Raw genomic sequence first — 16485 nt, 5'->3', positions numbered from 1 at the left:
TTTATAAATATAAATCCAAATATAATAGTGCGATGAAATATTATTTTTCGGATTTAATTATTTTGTGCTTCAAGAATATTTCTCCAAAATAACAAAAACCTTACGTTTTTGTAAATTTCCAATGACTTTCAATTAAATTACGTACAGCGTGATAGTTTCAGAACATATATTTACAGCGCCTAATAATTATGTTTTCCGAAACCAACAAAAACAACTCGTATAATTGTAAATCCAATTGAATGAAAAATCATTAGCGAAAAAATTACGGAAGTGAAATAAATATGTTTTTCGAGCTTGGATTCGCAGTAAATTAATTTGGAAAACGTTGACAAAAAAAAAAGAATGTTTCAAGCGGTGATGTCTATAAATTTCAAATATTATATTAAACTGTTACCGTTTTATACCTTAGTGGACACTTAAATTGTAGACTTCTAGTATATATTATCTTTACAGGTATAGTATAAATAAATATATGTGCATTATATGTATTATGTGTGATCGATATGTATTCATCGTGTCAATTGGAAAATGAGCGCAGTATTATAAATTAATGATTATTATATTTAATATAATATTATATATTATTGTTATGGTATTTTATTTTAAGTCTGGATTAAATAATTGGTCAAAACGATCTTGTTGCGTTAATTTTACTAAAATTATTAATTTTCTAATTTAAACTGAAATACTAGCTTATAATACTTGGTTACTTAGTTTTAACAAATTATTATTGTATATTATTACAAGTAAATGGCATAAAATAAACGCAAAACGTAGCTGTTTTAAATTTGGATAACATTTAGACATCTACGATATTTTCCAAACGTTTCTTGGGTGGATGTTAAAATTAATAAATCTTATCCGAACCCCACAATAACTCATCAGACTACCTGTTATTATATTGCCAGATTCGCTCAAATCCCCTACCCTTCAAATGTTCAAAACAACTATAGAAGATAACAATATACTCTCGCTCCAGTTTTTAGAATACGGTGCGCCCTTATCGGTTGAACTATCGCGTTGTCTGAACTAATTCATATTGAATCGTCTTAATATTTACTCTTGCATTATAATATATACATGAATTATTATCCCTAGTTTTTGATTATGCCACGAGGTCTGCGGGCTTGTTGGTTTTGTTATTATTATATTACTTTGGCATACCTACCCGTGCGTCTATGGTCGGGGGTTGGGAATTGCAAAAACTTTTCTGTTTTTAAGAACTTTTTGCTCCACAACTTGAAGAAATAGAACAAATATGTATGATATGTTTTGTATTTCCAGAATATATAATACGACCTTATACAATGTACAATATTATATATATATATATATAATTCATATAAATATTTGTTCGCTACCATAAACGCACAAAGAACAAAATGGTCATACATATTTGTTCACGAACACAAACAAACAAAATCAACAATATTACTATGTTTATTTGTCTTTGTATACGCCACCACCCACGCGTGTGGTCTGTTTTCCCTATTATACCATACGTGCGATATTTTATGAATATATCGCTATAATAAAATTACAATCATGCTCGGGGTAGAGTTTTTGGGTACATCAGTGTCGTAGGTTCGTTTAACCTCTAGTATTTCACAACACAGTATAATATGGTTTTATAAATTACGCAAACTAAATAAAATATTACGATATAATAATATATAATTGGTATAATCAAGTATATGGGTAGAAAGGAAAAAAGTAAACACATACAATTTATTCATCATTATATACGTACATACAGTGACCATTTAACGCTCACAACATTCGTATTATTTCAGAAAACAAATACTTTTTTGAAAATATTTCTTTTACATAATTTTAAGTAGTTATAAAACAGCGTTTTTGAAATTTTTTATTTTTTATTGGTATATATTTTTAAGTTTTTACTTTTTTTAATGACAAGATGATATATGTTCAATTTCAGATTTAACCTAAGCAGAATATTATTTTGGGTATTTTTTTCTATAAAAATCAAATTTTGGACAAGTAGCTTATTAGTTAGAAGTATTTTAAGTATTGCTGAATAAAATAAAATGTCAAAATTTTGCGGAATATCTCTGTACCCCTAAAAATCACTCATCAAATCTGTATAATATAGTGTTATTACTTATCAATTATTACGCATAAACTCGTCTAAAACTATATAGCTTTATATATTATATCGAAATACGTTAAAAAGTATTCCACCTTTGAATAAAGAATTAAAAATGAATTTTGTCATTTATAATCCATAACGATAAAAAAAAAAACTAATATATATATTTTTTTTTAAAACCAGCTTTTTAACGACGATGTATGTAAAAAATATATTCAAAAACTTTAATATTTTTTGAAATAACGAGTTTTTTATATTAAACGGATCACCCTGTATAATTTCAGATAATATAATATGTCCTAAATGGCTGCATGCATTTTATTAAACTTTGTAATAGTTATAATCGGTAACGGTTTAATTTTTAATTGTGATATTTTAAGTTAAATTGGTATAATTTATAAACAATATAATAGGCAACTATTAACTATTTGTGAAACTATTGCATTAAACCGTATCAGTATTTACATAACTATTTATTTTGCCTGGTAAAAATTATTCTTAATTTGTTTTTTTTTTTTTTTATAATATAATGGCTACTGACTTCACACCTATAATTGATTTGCTGCAATTAATCAAACTCAAATAAACTGCTGAAAATTTATGATTTCCGATAAGTAAATCGTTTGTTGATAACTATTAATTACTCTGACTAAAATTAATTATTATTCCTACAGTTTTGTTTAAAATCATATTTTATTATGCACTTCGATAGATATATACTTATATATTAATACATTGTTCTTTCAATAGATATTATAATTGATCATTAATCGTTGTACCTGCACGGACATAATACTGAATGGGGTGATAAATATTACAGTATTACACATTCCCATCAACAATACATTTTAATTCCTACGACGAGTGTCTGCTGAAGTGCAAACTATCTACTCACACTATTTGAATATTTAACGGGAATTAATAATTCAACTTTTAAAATGTTTTTGAATCCAAAATGAATGCTTGGAACATTTCAAAATGGCTTTTTTTGTTTTACTCTCTTATTTTCCAAATTTAATGATACGGAAGTCGGTGTTTACCTACTATTCAACAGAATTCGAGTAAACACAACATAATAAATGTTTATAATATAATATAGGTTGGGATGTACATTTTCGGTTTTAGCATAAACACACACACCGCGACTGCAATATTTTGTTTAGAGATAATAAAATGGATTTCGAACGCTATAGTTGATTGCGTATATTTTATAAAATATGTATAATCTCGGTTTCATTAAATTAATATATCCGTGACCCATCGAGTATAAACACTCGACTTGAATCATAGTAAGTTTTAATTTAGTAAAGAATATGGCAAAATTGAAACGCAATATATTTACTATTGGACCTTGCCCGTCGTCGCGTAATATGGCATATTATGATTGATATGAATAAACAATTAACTCTCCTTTTTGATAACACATCACTCAGCAGTGTTAGAATTCGGTTAATCGCAATAGTTTTATGTGTTTTTATCATCTATCTGAAACAGATCGTCTGCAATAGTCCGTCAAAACTTTTGGTTTCTTAATTGTTAAACAACATGTTTAAGTGCTTCGAGTTATCGGAGTGATGAAGATTATGTTGTATATACCGATTTTAAATAGTAATAGACAGTTTATAGTCTGCACAACTGCAAAAGCTTTATAAATAGTAATTACGTTTATAGTGTTCGATGTACAAACATGTACATATATTTTTTATTCTCCGTAAAGAATATTTCAAAAGCACTTGCATTTAACAACGCTAAGAGTTTCAATGTCATCGTACAAAAAAATTAATTTTATTATAGTTAATACAATCGAACGAGTAATGTGGATTATGTTGATTGTTTAGTGTTTACCTTTGGAATATTGCAATGAATTTTATTCAACGAGAAAACGGAGGGATATTGAAGGCTGTTTAAACATTTAGGGTGTTCATCGACCAAGTTTCTTGCACTTGTATTATTTTTAAAAACTAATTTATTCTAATTCTCATTTTGAAATTGATTAGTTCATTTAAAAAGTTAAAGATAGATAGATAGTTAAACAGATAGATATTTACATTAAATCAGTGGTCCAGTAATAATATATGTTTTTTTAATTAAAATAATCAATTCTTAATGTAAATAATTGTTATGTGGACGATTTTCTTGAAAATGTATATATTTCCGTATGTGAAAATCGGGATTTGAATAACTGTACTCGTATGAATACGGGTAAAAAAACGGGGTCAAACATGTTTGGTGCAAGTTATCCTGTATATTATAAGTGGAAAATTATATGAACTTTACTTAAAAAAATTCTCAGAATGTGTACTGGGGGGTGACGTTGAATCAGTTCCGTTTTGTGCTTTATACATAATATACAAACAACGGCGTGTTTCATTATTTGAAATGGGAAAATTCGCATAATAAGAACGATTTAAATATGCATAATGCCATGAGATAGCGTCTGACTAAAAAAAAAAAGAAAAACCATTAAATTATAAACGTTTTACTTTAATAATTCGCAACTATGAAAAAAAAAATTATACTAACTCAATAAAATAAAACCGAAAAACAATCAGATGTTCAGGCTATTAAAAGGTTTGGAAATTAATTCATGCCGGCTTACACTTTCATTCTCTAAAGTGGGTCGTGGAACTCTAATGAATATATTGACCTTTGGGCGGACTTACTTTTGAGGTCGGAATCGTGTACAAGAGACAAACGGTCGACAGCAGTTTATAAATATATGAGCGGCGGTAGTTGTGGCGGCGACGACGATGACGACTATACGGTTTCCGCGTTTAATGAGACCCTTAACGACGAAATTATTTCCTCCGCAGAACTATAGAATTTGAACTTACACTGTATGTATATAGTATCACTAGCGGTTGATACAGGAGTAGTTGTGACCCACAGCCATGGTTTTAAAAAGTGGTTTCAAAACTTTTGATGTATCACGTCTTTCCGTTTCGATTTTATACCACCTCGGAATTTTCCAACGCAACTGTTTCTCAGTCATTATGTGTGACATATTATAACAACACGCATTTTACTCTCGCCGCCCAATGTCGCGGGCAAGTAATTGTTGTCATCTTACGTGTAAAAATGTTGCGTCAACAGTTTTAATACTATAATTTATAATCATTACACTGCACGTACATAGTAGGTCCTTATCCAGTGGCGTGCGCAGTGGCATATGACAAGAGATATATCCCCCGTGGGCCTTTTTTTTTTTTATATTTTAAACATGACTGAACAGTTCATCAAAATAATATGTAGTTTGTACGTGCTTGTTAAAAACTAAATTTCTCATCGGAAATATGTGTTGTGATGATACCAGAGTATGATTTAAATTCATCTTGAATGAACAAATAGTACATAATATATTATATTGTCTGTCTAATTCGTTCTTTTTATAATGTATTGATCAAGTAATTAAAATGGTCTTTATATTTTCAAAACGTTGCATATTCCTAGTCAATCGCTTTAAGTGATTATTTAAATAAAATTACTCGTTACTATTTATATTTTATTTTATAATTTAGTGTTCAATTTCGAATCTACACTTAACTAAGTTATCGTATACTTTATGTTACAGTAAAAATTAGTACCCAAACATATATTGATAAAACATAATTTCTTTTCGAAAATAGTAATTTACTAAATAAATAGTTATTTTAAAATATATTTGTACACATGTTTAGCCTAGTACTAAAGAAAAATTAAATTTGTTTTCAAAATAAAAATATTATACATTTTTTTCTGGTATATGACATTCCCTCACATGACAAATACCTAGGCACGCCATTGATTATATTATCTATATTTCATTATTTATGTTTTATCGCAGGTCTATGATTGATAACTGACTACTGCTGACTACAATACCATGTACAACATGACTTATCGTAGAATAGTGTGAACAATTTCCTAGTATAAATAAAAAATAACATAAAATTAATCTAAATGATTTAAAAAAATTATTTGAGTATATAAAAAATAAACATAAAAATTAAGGAGTTATTAAATTTGATCCTCGTGAATAATATTTTTAAGTCCAGGGAATCATTTAAAGAATTGAGCTCAAGAATTTAAGTCTGTAAAATCGTGGTGAAAAGGAAGACTTGGAATATTCATACATATATTATTATTCTAATTTTTAGTGGTAACTTAAATAGGCAGTTATATATATATATATTTATATATTATTTATAAATTATTAAGTTCTCCGTGATAATATTATAATATTGCAAACCAAAATGTATAATGAAACATACTTATATTGTCAGTAAATATTATTATTGACCAGTTTAAAAGTATCTTTTGTTTCCATTAAACATATAAACTTAGGTAGGTATCAATATTATATTTATATAGTATTTAAATGCTTTTTTCTATTATTCATGTTAAATGTTTTTTTAAATGTTATATGAATTTATAAAGAGCTATATTAAGGCGTCTCAATATAAAACAAAGAAATAAAAATATCACTTAATATTCGATAAATTTACATATTTTGTTTGTAGATATTCATTCCAATATATTACACTATAAAAATAATTCATAATATAAACCTACTAACCAACTCCACCTACAGATTTTATATTTTTTTGTTATCAATATAATAAACAAAAAATTCATATCGTAAAATCGATAAATTACTAAGTCAGTGAAACGTAATAACAATATGCTTTAATGATTAAACAAACATTTTTAAATCTCTACCACTGAAATATGAGAGATATTTTAATATTGGTCTTTGTTATATATTATTTTATAGTATTATACGTTGTATTTATTTAATGTAATATAATACAGTTTGACATACAAGTGCAAACATACATGAGTATACATTTATAATATAATAGTTAAAAAAAAACGGAAAAACAAAAACATAAAAAAATATTATGAATAGATTACAATTTCAATTAAACATAAATTAATGGTTTTCTCATATTGCTAAAGTTCAGTTACATAAATAAAAAAAAAAAAAATAAAAGGTTTATATAAGTTAAATAATGTATGCAGACATGAGTATTGCCAGTATTGGGGTGGTTTAAACCCTCAAACCATTTAAATTGTTAAACCTCCAACATCATTTATACTTATTATACAAATTATTAAAAAAATAGTTTTTCTTTATTGATAAACAATTTTAAGAATTATTCATGGACTTTTCTCTCCACCACTAATTTTAACTATGACTTAAATATTTATAAAGCTATATTCTAGAGAAAATATAATGATTTAATTATTCGTTGTTGATTTTTATCAACGTTTTTTTAATGTTATATTAAAAATAAGTGTTGATTGAAAAAAAATAATATATTATAGGGAACATAATAATTACAACCATATAATTGACTTTTTTCAAAACTTTTAATTGAGAGTTAAAGTGAAATTAATTTTTCAAATGATCCTTCAAAACTTTTGAAAAAGTATAATACATATGGCTCAAAAATAATTCTAATTGTCATATAATAATATTTACATTTAATTTAACATTTATTTTAAAACTCCTGTAAAAGCAATGTAAGAGATCAAACTATTATCAAAAGAAATATTCTACATACTTCCTTTATATTATTTCTAACTGTTTTTTTTTTTTTTTTTATAAATTTTTATCAGTTTTCATATTTTTGTTTTATTAAAAATAACATAAATGCCAATAAAATAAGATTCCGTTTGTTTTTTTTTTTTCATAAGAACTAATCAATTTTTATTATTATAAAGCGAATCTTAATTATTAATAATATAAGCTAAGTTAATAATATAAGAAAATAAATATGCTTAATAATTTGACATACCTTTAATTTAAAACCAACGCTTTCTGGATTTCTACATAACACAATTGTATAAAATATATTACAAATTAAATATTATGCATCTTCACCTAAATCAAACTACGAACATTTTTTATAAAAAATGTATGTATATATGCTGTTATTATCAAATTAATAATCTAACTAATCTTGAATTTCTTGAAAGTTACTCTAAAATTGAGTTAAAAAAATGATAAATTCGATTTAACTCAGTTATCTATACTAACACGAACAAAAATATTTAATAAATGGCACTTTGGGCGTTTGCTATAGATCAAACTTCTGTTTAATCGATTATTATTACTTTGATATTATGTTCTATTAAACTAATAATAGGACATTTTTTAAATAAATTGTTATTATAATTATTTGATACCGAAGTAAAATCGTGTTAGTGTCAATATATAAGTCAAATTTTCTTGTTTAATTTTTAGTAATTATAAACTAAACAAATAAACGTATAAACAATATTTTATGCAAATTTTTTAAAAGTTAAGTTTCATAATAATGTGCTATGTATAAAAGATACCTAATATATGCGATCCTGAGTTGAAATGGAGAAGACTTGCATTATCACTTGGTATAAACACTTTTATAATTACAAGCTTAGATGAAGTTATTGATAACGTTACTATAATAAAATACGTTTATTTGTCTTATAACAAAACTTTTGTTGATAGACATTTTTTTATTTCTCATCCATTTTTTTTTTTTTTTGGTTTGGAAAAATTAAATTAAACATACAACTAAGTAATACTCAATGTACAAGTATTTATCATATGGTGTGTTTTTCTTTCATTGTTTATATTGTTAAACACTAAGTGTATATTCGCATTTTAATGTTAATCACATTTTTTAATTTTAATTTTGAGGCACTAGCAAACAAGGCAGAGCGGTTTGTCATGGGTTTGCATAAGATTGCTTTTACTCAGTTTATCGATATTTATTATTAGATTTATTAATTAACTATTACTGAATAGCAATACAAAATATATAAATGTGATGCGATTAGTATCACAGTAAAATCAAAACGACAGTAAAAAGTATTATACTATACCAAAGGAAAACGACTGGTTATGCAATTTTAAAATCCGCATGAGTACGGAGAAATGATAGATATACCTATAATTACAGTAAAATATGCTTGAACACGTACAATATGTAAATATTTTTAAATAATTAAAATTAATACTTATTAGTTTATTTTATTATTAACATGTATATACGAACAAATAAGTAAAATTTTATAATCCTATTCTTCTCAAAAAAAAAAATTGATTTTTCACATAAAACTTTTTACTTTTTTATGGTTTTATAATATCAGAAATTTCTCAAAGAGTCGGTTGGAGAGGTATAGATCTAAACTTCACCCCCCCCCCCTCCCAAAAAAAAAAATCTTAAACACTATTAATTGTGTATATGTCAACATGTTTAAAATTATAATCATATTCATACCCCATTTAACTCCAGTGTGGGCGTAGGATGGAGACTACTATGATTTTTTGGATGGAAAATAAATAAAAATATTTTTCAGTAATTTATTTTATCCTTAAAATAAAAAAATAAAAAACAGGAAAATACTTTGCAATGCAATATTTAATTAAAGTTGTTTCAGTATAGTTAAGTCTATAAGTATAGCGTGCCTACGGTTTAACTTTTTAGGTGTTAGTTATGTTTTTTGTAATTTCTAATTTTAATATTATTATCAAATAATAAGCGTACGATAATTTAATTATTAGCTTAGATAAAAATTGTTATTAGCCATTAGGTATACAGTATACCGTGTACTATCAAAAACAATGTTCTGAAATTTGATAATTTTGCGTTTTAATTTTTAAGTGTGATATTTAATTGTTTTCATAAAAGTTTAAATGATGCAATTATTATTCTTTAAATTACGTATACCTATTTAATGTCACGTTTTTTTTTTTTTTAAGCAAATGTAGTAGTATTAACGCACATAAGCTTATACGAAAGTTAATGTGTTGTAATTATAAGGGAGTGATGAGTTTTTATGTATCAAAAAAATATAATTCATATTATTTTGTCTAATTAAAAAAAATATTTAGTATTTTTTTTTATAACAAACAATATATTTACTTATTTTTGTATTGTATATATTATTTTTATTCTATCTACGTATTTTTTTATTTTGTGAATTAATATTTTATTGTAATTTATTTTTATTTAGTTTTCATTAACGTAAGTTCATTACAAAATGAATATAAATTAGGAGCCTATATTATGCCTTGTAGAGTATTTTAATAGTAATCCTACAGACAAATTAAAATAATACGAAAACATATAATGCTAATGCCTAATTATCACATAGTTCCGGTTATTTTAAACTTAATATATAAAATATTTGGTTGACTTTAATATTTTGAAATTTTTAACTAACCATTTATTACCTTAGATTTCAATTTAATGATTATATATATTATATTATGTTTAGGTAACAGAAGATTTATTATGTTTATCCTATTCAGTCTTAAACTAATTTGAAAAAATGACAAACCGTTAATAATATATTTTTTCAACCAATTAAAAATGGCTGCGATAATATTATTGTATATTTTGATGAATTTCTTATTTTTTATTTAGAAAACAATATATTTTGTGAAATCAATATACAATAATAAATAAAATATATGAAAAACCTTCAATATGTAGTTTATTTGATGGGGAAAAATACACTTCTTTTATTCAAGAGTAGAGTACTCATTAAAGGCCTTAAACAGTTAAACATAATACATTTTTAAAATTATTTTCACCGATGAAATAATAATTATAGCAAATAACTATTATGTAGGTTTAAAAAAAATAAAAAAAAAATAATCAGATTTTAAGCGTTCATTCGTCGAATTCACTAGAGGAAAAGATAAATATTTTCTATATAAACTAAAGCAGGAGAATATATTTGGTTAATATGAGATCAACAGTTTATTGTTTTTGATCAGAAAAAACGAGGAAAACTTCAGAAACTCAAAAACGTTTTAAGGTAAACCTTATACAATACCAGCCATATATGCATACGTCATCATATACTTCATAGTGTTTCATCGTGACAACCGACTAAATCCGTATTTATATTATACGGTACCTACTCAGCTATTCGGTGACGAAATTATATTAAAGAGAAAATTTATTCATCTGACCCTTAGAGCTTAAATATTTTATTTCTAGAAAGAATAATAATGCTTATAGGGGCAATGTTGAAAAAATTCAACTATAATTTTATTGTCACACAAAATTATGATACACTTTTCTAGTTGTTTTTGATTATTGGTTGGCGATAAACATAAGTTATAGGACTAGATAGAGAAGAATTAATAAACACATTAAAATATGTAGTAATCTAAAATTGTTTAAAAAGTGTTATCATTTAGAAGGTATATTTATGAAAATCAATATTAATATTTCCTACTATTTGTATGTTGTTATCGCACAAATTTTTGTAAAATAATGAATTAATATATTAGAAGATTCTGAGTTATTTAAATGTTTATACTAAGGACAATAATGCATAAAGATGGTTTTACAAAAATATTTATAGATTATTATAAATTGATATAATTTTATATCACCATAGTTCCCATGGGAAGCAAGTATATTTTTTAAGCCTATTGTCATGGTCCTTAGTATACATGCGTAAATAATTCAATAACTTCTCGTTCAAATATCGATTTATATTCAACATTTAAAAAAAGTCTCATCTGCTTAACAATTTACAGGGAAAAAAAAATCACATTTCATTAGAAAAAAAATTATTTATTACCACCACAGGATATAATATTATTATGGTGTGTACAATTCGCATTTTGAATAATTAAAAATATTTTATTTACATAAGTATATTTAAGAATTTTAATAAATTCATTATATTAAATTGATAAAATGTGGTTTATTATACCTGGCATATCATCCTGTATTCCTGTTTATAATATAATAGCTCTACAGAAAGGTTTTACCGGCATGTATACCTATAATATCTACGCGTCATGTATAATAGCTGGTATACCTATATCATATCTCTGTGTGTACGTGGTTGGGCGAATGGTATTTACTTTATGCAGCATAATGTGGTCGTCGTGTGACTCTACGGATAAAGTTGAAAGGAGAGGGGCTGGTAAAAAGAGGGTTTCTGTGTATTATAATGTACAGTACGATGATGTGTACATGTCAAGGTGCTGGAACCCTTGCGAGGTTCGCGGGATAACCGTTCCGATAGCTTTTACCCATACGGTTTATTCAATATAATATATAACATCGTTGCCACCTGCACCATATACAGAGTGATTCACCAAGCAAACTCACCCCCTTTTTGTTCTTCGATAATGCAGTAAATTATTATCTGATGTTTTCAAAATTGTAAACACTCTTTAAAACAGTATTTTCAAATTCTTAAAACTGTATACCTCTCAGTGTGTCATTTGGAGATACAAACTACTCTTTTATTTTTTTTTTCAAATAACATATTATTCGTTCGAATTTATAATTAATAGGTATATAGAAATTTCCAAAAAAAAAAAAAAAATATCCAATAAATAATTTACAGTAAAATAGCAGGGTTCTCATTTAGCAATCAAAAATTTGCAACACCTCTTTAAGTAATACAAAATATTATTGCCAAATCGGTTTAAATAAATTCATTTTTATAGAATAATAAATGTGGGGGGGGGGGGTGGTTAGCATGTTTGGTAAATCACCCTCTATATATTTTAATACTCTAGTGTAACGTTCTAAACGTATTTCTTGCACAGTTTCGCGGTTACAATCACTGTGTGTAACGTGCTGTTATTATACACATGTACACTGTGGTATATTATGTAAATATTATTATATTATATCGTAATAGTCTTGTACGTTTTTGGGACCCATAGAAAATAATATTATGTTCACCGTGGTCCGCTACGCGTTGTCTGAATAATATAATACGGGTATAAAACTATATAATCTGTGTATAGGTACGATCGGAAACACGTGTTCTTGTATATTAATGATAATCATTATCGTTTGTAACCCGCGATACCATTAATATTACTGTTAATACATGCCGTATAACACGTTGTTATTGTAATAATAACTATTATTTCGCGCAGATTTGCGGATATTGACGCGTTATATTTTATAAAAGATTACCTTAACGGCCGGCGATCAATCGTAAAGACAACGCCGGGGTGGGCGGCTATGATACTAGTTGCATCTTATACAATAAATGTCTTCCGAATTGTGGTCCGAGATTTTTTGGAAACATGTGATTGCGGCGCAGGTTGTTTCAACGCGCTGTGAATTTTCACCAAAGTTTTCGTGGATTTATGTTATTTATAATTTAATATTATATTTGTACTTGTTACGAATGTCTGTAGCATTATATTATTTTTATTTACATTATTTTTTTTTTATACGTGTTGCATTTTTTTCTTTCTAATATGGAATCCTAAATGAAAGAATAAATGGACTCGGCAGGTATTAGTTTGTATGTATCTATTATAACTTACTGGGTCGTGGGTATTAAAACTTCCCTACATACACTGCGACCTTTATTGATTTATTTGCAACACCGGTAGTTATTTTTATTTCTTAAACTTTCGTCAAGTATATTTATAATATTTATAATACATGATATATTTTAGATTCTGAGCAGTGCGATGAATTTATTTATTTTACAACGATATGTATTTAAAAAAATGCTCCAAACATCTTCGACTCGAAAGGTTTTTGATAGCAAATTCGATCTAGTTTGTACTTTGGGTGATTTAAAGTACCTATTAAAAATAATCAAGATAAAAATGATTTTTCTTCTTCTAAAAACCATAATTTATCTGTTTTTTGTTTGGTGTTATTATAGTTATTTGACAAAATTATTTTTTGTTCGTTTTCTCGAAATTATTACAGCCAGAAATTGTATGGAATGAGCGCGTATAGATACGTATAAAAAAAATGAAAAATTGTTAAATTAATGATATTATTATTATTGTAATTATGAATTGTCCATGATTACTAAATCGAATTGTTTCTGATTGTCTACAGTGATTTATCATTAAATTCGAATTTAATAAAAACCATCACAGTGACATAATTAATGACACGATTGACGAGAGATACTCTACACTTAAACAAACCGATTAATTACTTGATGCCTTTTTTAAAAAATACATAGTTTATACTAATAGAATCTAAAATTGTTCCAGTTACTGAATGAACAATACTTAATCAACGTGAATGTAATACTATCTTAATTTAAATTTCAAAACAAAACTGTACGTTTAAGATATCCGGTATAAACTTAAACGTGTTATTATAATGTAGCTACTACTCTACTCGTATATCCCCTTTAAATCTATTCGTAAAATCCATTAGAACGGATTTTGGTCTTCTTCAACATAGATATATTAACACCATTATAAAAAAATATATGCACCATAAAGAATAGCCGACTATGTAAACTACACAATTTTTATCAATCAGTAGATGAATGGAATTCTTGAAATACAAAATAAGCATTTCTTCGAATATAAGTTTTTTTTTATTTTTTTTTTCAATTTAAAATGAGTACCTATAGGTTATAAATATATATTTTAAAAATACCTTTTTGCTAAAAATACGTCGTATACTATCGGGTATCGAGTATAAGCTAAAATGTTGATATATGCAAATAAAATAAGGAAAATACGGTTTTATATAATATAACTGCGTAGCATATTCTGCGCCGTATACGCTAGCTGTTAGCATATTGAATACTACGAGTAGTTAAGATTGATATTTTTCAATAATTGCACGAACTCACGATCCACAGACTAATTAGGCGTATATAACAAAAGCGTGTATGACGGTTCGCTTCCGTACAATGGTGTTTTATTTGATCGTATAATAAACACGCGTACTCCAGAATAACCGAAGAGACACTGAAGGAAATATGCAAGAAGAATAATTTATATCGCACTTCACATATTCTGAACGATGTATTGTTCCCGTGTTTCAAAGGTACGACTGTTGTACTATGTTGTAACAACAGCTGCAATATAATATAGTGCGGTGCGAATTCACTTTCCCACTATAGAGCTCTCGAAATGTGTTTGGTTTAGAATGCTGCAGCATATATTTGGGGGGGGGGAATCTCCGAACCATTTGTTTGCAGAAACGTTTGTTTTGAAAGTCATAGCCTAAAGAATTACTATAATATAATACTATATTGATATACTATTTTGTTGTAGATTGAAGCAGTGCATGCGTGCTGGACCCGGAGAGTAATAGCAGTGTACGTCTGCGCATATCAAACAGGTGAGTGTACAGAAAATATATTCGTAAGGGATGTGGGTTAAAAGTGGAAACATTCTCAAATTAATATTCAGTGTTACAATATATATATATATTGAAAATATTATGAGAAGAGGAAGGGATGTTAACATTTTATAAATCTATAGTGTTTTTCTGATTGTAGATCAAATTCTTTTTTGAAATTGTATAAATATAAGGTTAATACTAATTTAAAAATAATAATAATAACAATCAAGAAGTGAGCAATAACCATGTATACACTATAGAAGTATACAACATCAGTACATCACAAATAACAATAAAAGTTTTAAGAGAAAGCGTTAAATAATTTCACTTTTCAATATACAAAAGTTATGTCATTAAACGATGCTAATATTTTTAGCTTTAAACGCTTTTACAATTTCACTATATATTTTTAATGTTCTTGAACGTTCATCAACATTTGAAATTAATATGATTTAAAAAAAACATCATTACTACATTTATTATGCTTTTTAACTATTTAAAAAAAAAATAGTAGGAGCTTTCCATTGAACTTTTTGACATTGGACAAAAATTGTAATAACATATAAATTTAAAAAAAAAAACTAAAACATGAGAAACATTTTAGACTTACATAAATATCTCAAAAGAACCAAAACATTTTGATAATAATGATTGCATTACATATTGTTAAAAAACTTGTTTATGATAAAGAATGATACAAATATTTATGATTTTTATATACGAGCCACAACAGAATGGGCATCACAGTTTTTCGCCAAAATTGACCCTTCCATTTACCGCAAGTATAATAATATATATTTCCATTTTCCACTACAAATATCAGTTTTTATATTTTTTTTAACCCCTTATTACTGCCCTCCTACTGCGAAAAGCAGTAAAATATCAAAAATAAGTCTTTGATGTCATATTGAAATTATTCTGTATAATTTTATTAAGGTTAAATACACGAAAATTGACATCTAGTGGCTTAAAATGCAAAAGTCGTAACTACAATACATTTACAAAAACCGTACTTTTCCTAGAGTAAAACGCAGTAATTAACAATTCCTACAATTAAAAGCAGTATGTGCATTGTAGTTACTGCGTTTACCGTTAGGATTAAAATATTAAATGTTTTTACTGCGTTTTATTCTAGTAATACAACAACTTTATTATCATCATTTGCCGCGCAACTGTCGTAACTTGTTTTGTCTATCTAATGATAACTTGGCATAATATTACGAAAGTAAAAATATTAAGAGGACGCCATCCGCATATGTTGTCTTACTAACGTACATCATAACAAATTTTCGT

The 16485-nt window shown here is 26.3% G+C and overlaps 1 protein-coding gene across 5 annotated transcripts in view; it reads left to right on the top strand.

Annotated features, from left to right (window-relative positions):
- LOC132929025 (uncharacterized) overlaps positions 1–16485 on the top strand; it is a 162188-nt gene that overhangs the window by 63249 nt on the left and 82454 nt on the right. For all 5 annotated transcript variants that reach the window (XM_060994053.1, XM_060994050.1, XM_060994052.1 and 2 more), the window contains one exon: positions 15123–15189. The gene's annotated coding sequence lies outside the window, so the exon portion shown is untranslated. The remainder of the gene's footprint in view (positions 1–15122; positions 15190–16485) is intronic.

Source organism: Rhopalosiphum padi, chromosome 4, assembly GCF_020882245.1.
Source record: "Rhopalosiphum padi isolate XX-2018 chromosome 4, ASM2088224v1, whole genome shotgun sequence".
Lineage (NCBI taxonomy): Eukaryota > Metazoa > Arthropoda > Insecta > Hemiptera > Aphididae > Rhopalosiphum > Rhopalosiphum padi.
The sequence above is the reverse complement of the archived record's forward strand: the minus strand, read 5'-3'. Positions and strand labels throughout refer to the sequence as shown.